Source organism: Belonocnema kinseyi, chromosome 10 (assembly GCF_010883055.1).
Source record: "Belonocnema kinseyi isolate 2016_QV_RU_SX_M_011 chromosome 10, B_treatae_v1, whole genome shotgun sequence".
Taxonomy (NCBI): Eukaryota; Metazoa; Arthropoda; class Insecta; order Hymenoptera; family Cynipidae; genus Belonocnema; species Belonocnema kinseyi.
This window is the reverse complement of record NC_046666.1, coordinates 103,700,438-103,711,048: the sequence shown is the minus strand read 5'-3', so window position 1 is coordinate 103,711,048 and position 10,611 is coordinate 103,700,438.

Here is a 10,611-nt window from a genome sequence, read left to right as displayed (position 1 = left end):
TTATAATTTTTAAAACAAGATAGTTAATATCATTATTAATCTCACATTCATGAGTGAAATTTATACAATCTTCAATACTATTAAACGTATTTAAGAAAACTTAAATCTTATCTGTAGGAATAATGGCTAAAATTGACACTCGGGTTTCATTTTTATAAAACAATTTAGTAAAAAAAAAGTTTTTGATAATAAATTTCATTTTTAATAAAAATGCGAAAATATTGATTTCATTAAGTTTTTCCACCTTGCAAATGTGATGTCAAAGCATCCATTACAAAAAATAAAGAGATAGATCAAAGTAAAGTTTTTGCACGAAAATCGGCCTATGTAGAGGACTCCTAATCAAAGTTAGAGACAAAAGTTATCTGCGTCTCGTTTTAAATATTTCGCTGGCGCAAGTACAGTAAAATTAAATAAAATTGTATATAACACCGCAAAATTTAATAACTGATGCAAATTTAGCGGATCATTCAAATTCTACAATCAGAAGTATCATGCCACTTTTTCATTTTTTACCTGTTTGAAATAATACTCTACTTCTGAAAAGATTGTTGTTCTCAATTCCTTTAATATTATATAATATTTAAATCGCTTGATCGTAGCGTATTAAAAGTCAATTCCTAGAGCGTTGCGTAGGAGTTTCAAATAAATAATACGAATTCTCATATAGAATGTCAAAAGATCGAAATAGGAATACTTTAATAATTCTGTTACAAAGTTCCATTTCAATAGTTTTGGAATACTTGATTAATAGTCCGGGAGCCAGCGACAATTTTTTGGCAATCATTTCCTTCTGCCTAATAATTTGATGAATGCTTCAGATAGGGTTGTTGTAAGCATAGTTAGAGTCAGTTGCGGCACTTTGGATGGGTAAGGCAATGACAGCCGCCCCAACGTGTAAAAAAAAGAAGTTTTCAAGTTTTTCCTTCCACTTGAAACTTTGTGAGATGATGGTTAATATAATATTGAAACAAAAAAAATCGTTAGCTGGCTCTATGCAGGTGAAAAATCCGCCAGCTGATTATGGAAACATGTAAACAAAAAAATTAATGCAATGATTCCCTTTCGCTTAAAACTTCGTCAGTTGATAATTAACATGGTATATTTATACAGCCACATACAGCCAGCTGACTTTGTTTAGTATTTCTAGTATTATGTCGACTATAATCTGTCAAATTTTTAAGCAAAAAGAAATAATGTTTGCAAAATTATCCCAAGTACATAAAATATATAATAGAATCATAAACTACAAATAAACATATAATTGCTGAAGTCCGTAATGTTGTAAATTGGTTTTAAAAGTTTTATTCACGTTTGAACTGCACTTCAAAATAAAAATTAAATAAATTAAAAATATTTGACTATTAAAAAATAATCAAAAAATGATTATTAATAATTTTTTTAATACTGAATTATGCTAATAATTTATTTAAAGTAATTTTTAATTCCTTACCTCTCTGCACAATTTATTTAATATATTTGACAGAAATCGAATTAGAACAGTAAAATTATTTATTTTCATAATGATATTTAAAGTTTTAGTTTATTATTATATTCTTTGTAAGTGTATTAAATAACTTAAAAGTTATAACCTTCAAGACTTTCTCACTTCTAGAATGAAAACTCCTAATTTGAAATTTAAACTTTTTAATTGAAAGCATCACATTCGGAAAACGATACAGTCCTTGAATTTATTTTTAAAAATAATGACACGCAGGGTGGCGACGAAACCCGGAAAGGTCGGGAAAAGACCGGGAATTTAATTTAAAAAACCAAGCATTTGTTTCCGTTTGGTTGAAAAATAGAGCCAAGTACCAAATACGAGCCACGTAATTTTACTTCCGACCTAAAAAATGAATTTTTAACTAAAATGATAAACATTAAACAGTAATCCTTGAACTTTTAACCATCACATGTGTTGATCACAAAACAACACTCACGCCGCCATATTGAAAAACGGAACAACAGTACCACAAAAACAATCATAGCAGGGCTACCAACTGTTAAATAGCCAATATATTTCGGGAAAAACGGCTTAAAAACTGGATTTTCTTTCAAAAATGCTTGTATCTTTTTTTTAATATGCTGCGAAACGTGGAATAATATTCATTAATTAATTTCTACAATAATTGCTAGTGTTCAAACTAAATACCAGAATCTGGTTCCTTCATTCACCAGATTCTGTTTTTCATCTGGTCTGATCATTTTTGCCGACAGTCTGATCGACTAGAGAGAGCAGACGCTGGACCAGACTCTGGCGGTGCTTTACATCTGCCATTCCACGATCGTTAAAATGCTAAGTGAATAGAGTTGAACGAGACTGACTAACCTGAAATAATTGCTACGGGCATTCTACGATTCATTAATGTCGGCATGAATGGGATGAGATTCAATATGAATTGGAGTTCTTAAAAGATCATAACGAATAGTAAAAATACGATGCACACGCATCAATTTTTAATGAGCGTGAATCTGCCAATTGTATATCGCCTCAGGTTTATGTTTAACCTGAGTAGAATATGCAGATTAAAATTTTAAAGAATTAATTCTTTCGAATGAGAAGTTTGTAGTAATACATTTGATTAGGACGATTCTGCATAAACCAAAATTAAAGAAATTCAAGTTAAATAATATTGTTATATATTATAATTGATGCGACAATTTATTTATAAATTCAATGATTATTTAGTTGTAATTCTCTTTTTAAAGTAGTTTCGTTAGATTATCCTGTACAGGAATTATAAGATTTACACTGAAGTAAGCGCCAGTGACATTCAATTTATTCAGTGCACATGCTAATGGCTGCAGGGAGTCCACGTGTTAGAAACGAACTCTGCAATTCTCTTATATCCATTTGCATCACAAACATTTAAATGTTTAGAAATTTAATACCCGCCTTTTTTTAATGGCAATTTGTATAAAATAAAACTTGAGTGATCGTTTCTGTGAATTTAAGATTGATATCGGATAAATGTCAAGTTTCATATAACCTACATATTGTAACTCATTCATTTTTCAATTTCAGTGATAATGAGAATTTTCAAAAGTAAATTAAAAGAAAAAATTCAGCTTTTGTTGTGTAAAATATACAAATAAATTTTGAACATTCAGATGTGTGATGCAAATATGTGAAAACCAATGTTCAACAAAATGTGAAAATGCCTGGAAATAAAGTCTATAAATGAAAGTAGACTACATGTATGACAGGATTTTCTTGGCACGGAAACTACATAAATTATTAGCATAATTTAGTATTACAAAAAACTATTTATATTCGTTTTACGATTATATTAAATAATTCAAAAAATATTTTTAATTCATTCAACGTTCGTTTTGAAATACAGTTCAAACGCGCATAAAAGTTTAAAATAATTTACAACATGACGCACTGCAGCAATTATTTTTACTTGTATTTTATATTTCTACTGTATATTTTATGTACTTGGGATGACTTTCCATATATATTTTTTCCTTCTACTTCAAAATTTATCAGGTAATAGTCGGCATAATACTTGAAATAATAACCAAAGTCAGCTGGCTGTATGTGGGTGGAAAACCCGTCAACTAACCTATTATATATTACCGAGCGTCACTCACGAGAAATTTCCCTGCCTCAGGTGACGGGTTTTCCACCCACGTACAGCCAGCTGACGATTATTTCTATAGAAAATACAATGTTAATTGTCAGCTGACGAAGTTTTAAGTAGAAGGAAATTATTACATTAATTTTTTTGTTTACATGTATTATACATACATTTCTTGGAGTGAGTCGTGGTTGCCATGTTCGCTTTTCAAGTTTTCATCGCAGTAAATAGTAAAAAATTGTATTGGGGATCACAATACTGCAAAATCTACAATTGTATACACATTTTTAGAGTTTTATGTTTATCGATTCATGCTATATTATTTATTTTATTTCACGCATCTCGTAAATCTAGCGCCAAATACCAATATTTAAAAATTCATTAAATTTGAATAAATGTGAAAGCAGTTTAAAGTTATAATTAGGAAGACCCTGAATAATTACATAATATATTACACCGAAAACGTAATACACGTAGAAAATACTCGAGTTACGCGTATCTGACCAACCTTGATCAAAAGACAGTGTGAACGTTTTCTGTCCTTTCTTCTGCTCGAAAAATACATCTTTACATGGGATTAGATTATGATGTTGGGTATTTCTTCTCAGTTAGGCATATTTATTATTTTCAATTACTATAACGCATTCTATAGAATTATTAATAATTATTATATTTCAAAAATGAGTTTATATGCGTTTGACAAAACACTGATTTTTCTAGTCAGTCATCTTGAAAACGTAATTTACGGGACTGAGTTTTCTGCTGTTTTCAACGGTTTTCTCCTGTTTTCGTCGTATATTACGCCAAAAACCTAACATAAGTAGAAAATACACGAGTTAAGCGGAACTGACCAACCCTGGCTGCCGGGGTTCACACTGCATAGAGCCTGACGGTTTTTTTTCGTTTAAATATAATATTAAGGGCATGTGATACTTATTTACTTACTTATCATAACGGACGTCCCCGGACTCTTTTTTGAGGAATAATAACAAAAAAATTTATTGTGCTAAATAAAAATTTTATGCATATGCATTATTTTGAGGTTACGTCGTTTTTCATCTCTGCCTTTCTGATAATCTGAAAATTATTTATGAAATCAACTTTTTTGATTGCCTGCAAACAAGGTTAGTTCCGGGAGATTAGTTACTATGTTTATTTGTAAGTCCAAAGTTTTCGGCCAAAAATATTGTGTAGTTTGGAAGCAACGCTCAGGTGAATTATAACACACATAACCTCGAAATATACACGCACGTTGTTAGCAATATCAAAAATTTTTTGATAAAAAAAACACAAAAAAAGTGTGTGGTGGCGTCCATTAGCATGTTCGCTATCATTTCCCAAAGTTTTTAAACAAAATATTTATTATTCTAGAAAAAAAGCCGGAGGAACCTAAAACTGGTAAAATCGACAATTTTCTAAGTATCACATGCCCTTAACTATCATCTCATAAAGTTTCAAGCGGAAGGAAATCAATCAAAACTCCTTGTTTTTTTACACATTAGGGCGACTGCCCTTGCCCCACCCACCCAAAGTGCCCCAGCTGACGCTAATTATGCTTACAACACACGACGGAGTAATAATAAGGAGACCAATCATATGCTGTACAAAGTGTCTGGAGTTTTGACTGCGGTAGCTGTACATTTATTTCCAGACGGGCCGGTTCCAACCGCCTTTAGGTGGAACCCCTAACTCAGAATTATGGATACCTAATTAAAACACAATGCTCCAAGGAAGGGGACATGCGCACTGTGATTTGCTATCTCCTTTTCTCCCGCAAGAAATGTGCGAGTGAGTGCCGTGTTGGATGACCACCATGGACATAGGAAACATGGGACTAGACATACCATTGCGGGGTGATACAATGAGGGGGGGGAGGTCCACCACCTTTTGATGTCCCGCGACAAACATGGTAGCGCCTACATGTTTATATTTTCATGCGCAGTTTGTCGGCAAAAATGCTCGTGCGCATAATCAAATGGCACATCATAAGATGGCGGCTCTCCCCACTCATGGGACTCTCCCCCCTCCCGTGGATTCAACCCCGCTCGCCAAGTTAGGATGGCATGCCTAGTCCCGTGTTTCCTATGTCCATGATGACAACTAAATACTGAGTTTATGTTCGTGTAAATATTGTCAATTGAGTTTGTCAATATACGTGCTTATTTATTTCTGTGTTTTTGTACAGAATTAAGTTGACAAAATATGACCTGGAAAGTATGGGTAGTAATACAGATTTAATTGTAATCATTACATGATATAAAATGTGCAGATTGAATAATGTGACAGTATAATATTAGGTGATATGTTGTTGTGGTTATCAAGCACTGGTACTCACTCGCACATATCTCGTGGGAGAAAAGGACATAGCAAGTCACAGTGCGCATGTCCCCTTCCTTGTGAGCAATGTGTTTAAACGCAATAAATATGTACCATGGACATAGGAAACAAGAGACTAGGCATGCCATCCTAACTTGCGCGAGTGGGATTGAATCCACGGGAGGGGGGAGAATTCCATGAGTGGGGAGAGCCGCCATCTTACGATTTTGTATTTGATTATGCGCACGAGCGTTTTTGCCGACAAACTGTGCATGAAAATATAAACATGTGGGCGCTGCCATGTTTGTCGCGGGACATCAAAAGCTGGCGGACCTCCCCCCTCATTGCATCACCCCCGCAATGGCATGCCTAGTCCCTTGTTTCCTATGTCCATGGTCCATGACATGTACAGTTACCGCAGTCGAAACGTATGTACGGAAATCGGTCTCATTATTACTCCATGCAACACACCTATTTGACGCTGTCCCCAAAGTATTAGGCGGAAGGAAATTGGTCGTAAAAAACTGTCGCTGGCTCCCGGACTATAAATACTTAAAGAAATTGACATTAATTGTTTCCTCATTCGTTTGTCACCAAGATTTAGTTAGAAAAGGATTCGCCGAGAGTTCGTGATTTATTCAGTTTAGTTTCTTTATCAACCTTACACGGATCCTGCGGGGGACAAATGTGCCCCACGCGAAAATCAATTAATTCTCCTGAGCAAATATCTCTGATTTTTGGGTGCAGACCCTAACCATAATTCAGTTCGACTATCCTAGAGTGCGGTGAAGTGATTGGTGTTGCCGGTTACGTTCAAGTTTCGTCACGTTAAGTCAATTTCATATTTTCATGTAAATAAACGCATTTGACGTATATTTACAGTATATTATGGTATTTTAATATTTCGAATTGATCTTTTGTAATTTAAGTGCAAATTATATGTAAAAATTACTAAAAATATATTTCAATGTAAAGTTGTTTTCTTTAATTTTATTCATACAGTGCTCATAAATTCCAATAATAAATCGAATAATAAATAACAAATGAATAATTGCTTTTTTTAACCAAAGATGTCCAGAATATACGAACTAAAAAGTGCCGATGCTGTGACTACAGTGTCGCAGGAAAGAGAGAAGCTGCAACCGATCTGTGTGTGACGAACATATAGACCGTGGGCTGAAAACGTAAATGGGAGCGTGATACGGATAAGGCCAGTTTTCACATGAGATGTTCTTCTGATGAAGAGGAACGTAAAAATGGGTGCCTGGCAGGTGTGAGTGGATGCGTTCACCTGTGGCGACCTGTCAAAGGTGCGAATTTTTGGCAGTTAACTTACGTGATTCGGATAAGGTTGAAAATTGGCGTACATGTAGAGGCTGACATTAGAAATAGAACCTGCACATTGCCAGGCACCTGGATGCAAAAGTGTTGCCAGGCGGCTTCGAAGTCGCCGGAAACTCAGGTGAAATTTCTTGAAATTGATTTTACAGGAAAAAATTTGAAACAAAAGTTGGTCCTCTCCCGGAGATGCATATTTTCATTGGTATATAATTTTTTGATAAAATTGATATATTTGGAGAAAACATCGATTAAAGGAATACCATAACAATAAAAAGCCCTTTTTATTGACAGCAAGTGATTTTTTCGAAAATTATTAAGAGACAAAAGGTACTCTATTACAGGCATAATCCAAGATGAATAAGAAGTATTTGTTCCAAATGTTAATATTTACCAAGTTATTTGCATTTTTCCTTCTTTTTCCCATTTTTTCAATCACCTGCTGTATCTTTAGCAATTTAAAAGAAGGTGTGCTCAAAATTAGTGCACGAATAATGTAAGTCTTGTGCAATGAATTGGCGTCAGCCACTTTCCATTAAACCAATAACTTACTCTGCTATAAATAATCATAATCAGTGTCACGTTCTCAGCTTCTGACTATCGAAGAAAGTTGTAATAAAGATGAATATGATTATAAAAATTAAACAAAAAAATCGCTTTACTTTAAAATACCCATTATTTATTATTGTTAAAGTTTATGTTTTGTCGTCGAGATACGTTCGATCTTTATTACCGTGACGAATGTCAAGTTTCCCAGACCCAGCGTGGGTCATTGGCGTAGGCATTACAGATTCTTCGTGGTGCATTTTTAATGCAGTTACTTTTAGTTTACAGTTTACAGTTTACTTTTAGGCGGTATACCGAATGAAATGTTAAAATTATATAGATTAACAACATGTAAAATTCATTCCGTTTAACGATGTGACGATTTCCGACATTTTAGCATATCAAAGAATAATAGTTTATTTTCAATTTACAAAAAGTTTTAAACTTTGAGTTTGAAATGCTAAAATTAAGAAATTTTTAAGTTTAAATGTAAGCAGTCTAGAAACCTGAATTTTAAATTGCTATTTTTGACGTCTACATTTGTTCTAATTCAAATCAAATCGTAACAAGATCAAAAATGTATATTTTTCATACTTAAATTTCACGTGGCATAATTTTAAATGAAATAAAGTTAAAGGCCTCTGAATCCATATTGTACAATTTGAAATGCTTTATTTATAAAAAGTTTCTTAAGGCTCGTTATTTTTACATATATTAATGAACGTTTGAGCTTGAAATCTCTGTTTCAAATGTTTTAATTAAATATTTAGAACGGTCGGCGATCAGAAAACTTCTACTTCGATTGGTTTAATTTGAAATTCAGTCTTAAGTTCTTCAAATAACCAAATTTTCAGCTTCAAAAACTTCAACTTTGAATTTTATTGACTGGTGTGAAATTGTTTTAACTAGGAAATTATTTCAGATTTTGACGTCAATTTTAGTGGCTCCCTTGCAAATAATAGAAAAAATTGGTTTTACGTAAATCATTAGTGGTAAAAGGGAAGTCATAATCTAGGGATTACCGAATATAGCATCACCGACATTGATGTAAATTCACTGTTCAATTTAGAAAGAATTTTTTCCATCATTTAGACTACTTATATTTCAATAAACTAAGAATGTAGAAAGTTGAATTATTAAAAACTTTTTTTATTATAAAATAAATTTATGCGTTAATAAATGCGAATAATTAAAAATTGAGACCTCTTTCTGACAAAAAAATATTTTATCCCTGATATAAATTTTTAATTGTTCAATTTTATTCAATTAATAACAGCTTGGCATTTTTATGCAATAAAATAATACTTTAGTCGCTTTTCGGAAGTTTCGCGTTTTTAAATTATTCGCTTACTTTTGTGACGTTGTGGCTTGTGACTTGTTACGGATCCTTCCCCAGATTTATCGAATTATTAAAATCCAATATCGCGGAATTACCTATGACCAACACCAGCTCAAAATAAATTAATTGATAATGAGTGTGAATAAAGCAATCATAGGTTAGATTAGCACATTCTTTTATACACTTTAGAAAATTATTTAGATGACCTTTTATTTGTTATTTGTATCCAAGTTAAATAAGAAAAGACGTAGGTTTAATGTATTTAGGGACCTGACTTCTTATCTCAATCGACGGAAGTATTCCTCCCTTCCTTAAAATCTCCAAAACAGATAGAACAGGTCACCCTACAGCACCCGCTCCGAACACGGAAATCACCACACTCAACCTCGCCACTGCACACTACACCCAGTGCCGTTTCACCTCTTGTCACGAAACCACTATAAACACACGGTGGGACCGTCCACTGGTTTCTTACCAGCTCGAGTATAGTAACAGAACTCATCTACGACGTGCGGAACCATAATCAGTCCGGCCACCAGGGGGACATCCAGTCCGTTAAACGGAAGTAACAACCGGTAGTGGGGATAAAGAGCGCAGCACCGGACGGCAAGGCAATTCTAGCGGGACTGATGGTAGAGGGGAGGCTGAGATCAGGACGGCACTATTCAGCCTAGTTTTGGCCATCGGCTTGTATGAAGGAACTCGTTTTTGTTCACTAATTTCTGCCAAGCTTGGCGTATAGAGATTAAGGATTGTGGGAAGCTACGTCTGATTAAGGTAAGCGTCAGCAAATGTATCTTTTTTTTGTTCGTTTAGAGTTTTCCTTTTTTTGTCAATTTATATTTAAGCTTATTTGTGATTTCGTCAAGGTTATGCCCTTTGGGCCGAAACACTCTTAATTTGCGAGGAAGCGATCCTCTTTAATTGCATTTAAAATTATAATGTAATAAATTTTGATTTGTTGCATTTTTTTAAACTAAAGTGTCACAATGTTTTTCTCGCCCCCACTTATCCCTTTACCGACTGAGTAGAGACTTTTTATAAGAGATTTTCCTAAAGTAGTAATAAATCTTGAATCTTTCTGCCTTTTTTTGGAGTGACGCTAAGAACGCGTCTAGCGCCTGACCACGGTAGGTAATGATTAAGATTACCTTTTAACCATTAAGGACGCCAAGATTTGAGCATTGTTTCCCCTTTTTGTCCTAACGATTGGAGATGATGTTACACTTTTTTAAAAATCTTAAACGATTTTAAAACTTATAAACATTTATAAAAATTTGGTCTAAAATAAACAATCCAAGAGCGAATAATAAAAAAAAAACAATTTTGCTTTATTATCACAAAATCAACTTTTTTATTTTTATCGTGTAGCGTAGTTTTTACCCCATCATTGACGGGCTGGGTTGCAGTCAAGTACACGATGGGGGAACCTACAGCTTCTGAGGTGAATTCCGAGTGTCTAACCTACTGAGCCACTGAGAATGCTCA